A 1963-nucleotide genomic window follows, 5' to 3' on the forward strand; every position below is an offset into this window, starting at 1 on the left:
GAGCCAGAGTGATAGAAGGGGAAAGAAATCATGAGGAAAAAGCTACATTTCCCCTTACAGAGCATTTTTAATAAAATCAGTTAGAGATCAGGAAATTCTCAAGCAACCTCAGATAGGGTAAATATGTGGTGGGGCAGAGCAGAGGGATTTCTGAATTTGGTTTTCTGATTTTTCTGTCTCCTCTTTTACCTTCATCTCTGGGATAGAAAGACTGCACTTATATTCAGACAGCCCTCTGTTCATACCCAGCCCTGGCATTCACCGACCACAGACAGACTATACCCATCCTCTGATGATGGATTCTCGCTACTGTGAAATTCAGCACCGAGGATATGAAGGGTGATCTGAAACTTTAGCCAATTGATACACTGTGAAGGGTACTTTTCTACAAAGAATCCTCCAGTTATGCACGGTGTTGGGACTGTCAAATCTGTGTTCACCCTGCATCTTCTCCACTTAGGGTCCACACTGGCCACCGAGTTTGATATCAACTTGTGCAAATCCAGCTTCATGGTGATGATAATCCCTGGGCTTCCCCCCACCCCATCAAACACTATGTCACCAGCTAGTACCACATGGAGAAGATCTGGCAGAAGACCTGGCACTTTCTAACAAAATGTGTGGGGTCCCAAGGAGCACCCCATGCTGCTCATCTAGGCCCCTCTGAACCCCAAGGACAACCTTGAAAAGATGAAAGTCAAGACTTTCAACACCCCAGCCATGTACGTAACCATCCAGGCCATGTTGTGTTTGTATTTCTCTGGCTCTAGCAGTGGCATCATGATGGACTCCAGTTGACAGAGTCACTCACACTGCGCTCATCTATAAGGACAAAGGTCTTCCACATGCCATCCTGCATCTGGACTTTTACCACATGAAGATACTGATTGAGCTTGTTGTCTACAGCTTCACCACCACAGCCGAGTGGGAAGTCGTGCATAACATCATAATTTGTGCTACATTGCCCTGGACTGCTAGCAAGAGATGACAACAGCTCTACCTTCCTTCTCCCTGGAGAAGAGCTATGACCAAGTTATCACCGTTGGCAATGACGACTTATGATGGCCCGGGCACTCTTTCTGCCTTCCTTCCTGGGCATGGAATTCTGAAGTATCCAAGAAACTTTCCTTAATTCTATCATGAACTGTGATGTTATCATCCACAAGGCCCTCTATGCCAATACTGCGCTGTCTGGTGGCACTTACATGTACGCTGTTATCTCAGACAGGATGGTGAAGGAGATCACTGCTCTGGCTCCCAGCGTGATGAAGATCAAGATTATCTCTCAGGCTGAGTGCAAGTACTTGGTGTGGAATGCTGGCTCCATCCTGCCTTTCTGTTCAACTTTCAGCAGATGTAGATCAGCAAACAGGAGTACAACGAGTCCTGATGAGCTGAACCCTCCATCATCCCCCTCAAATGCTTCTAGGCTGAATGTTACTGAGTGAGGTGTAATACCCTTTCTTGACAAAACCTAACTTTATTCAGAAAAGAAAACAAATTGAGACAACATTGGCATGGCTTTGTTTGTTTTTAAGTAAGAAAAACTTTATTTTTGTTTGGTTTTGTTTTGAGGATTTTGAGTGAGGATTTAAAAACATGAATGATGAAGGCAACAACAGTCTGTTGGAGCAAGCAGCCCCAAGTTCTACGATGTGGCCAGGAAATTTGATTGTACATATTTTTTTAAATAGTCAGTCCAAGTATCCTTGGTTACAGGAAGTCCCTCGCCCTTCCTAAAGATACCCCGACTTGCCAAAGTAAGATGACACGCATTGCTTTTGTTTAAGCTATTTACTGCATTTTTTAAATTCTACCTTAATATTTTTTTACTGTTTATATTTTTCAATGATCAGTCACCTTGGCCCCTTCTTTTTGTCTTCTGAATTTGAAATGTATGAAGGCCTTTGGTCTCCCTGGGAGTGGGTTGAGATGTCAGGCATCAAGGAATTGCCTGTACACT

General features: G+C 44.0%; 1 pseudogene; it reads left to right on the plus strand.

Annotated features, from left to right (window-relative positions):
- Window positions 1–405: 405 nt before the first annotated feature.
- LOC115072829 lies at window positions 406–1448 on the plus strand (annotated as a pseudogene).
- Window positions 1449–1963: the final 515 nt, after the last annotated feature.

Source organism: Nannospalax galili, unplaced genomic scaffold (assembly GCF_000622305.1).
Source record: "Nannospalax galili isolate Female #2095 unplaced genomic scaffold, S.galili_v1.0 scaffold3804, whole genome shotgun sequence".
Classification (NCBI taxonomy): Eukaryota; Metazoa; Chordata; class Mammalia; order Rodentia; family Spalacidae; genus Nannospalax; species Nannospalax galili.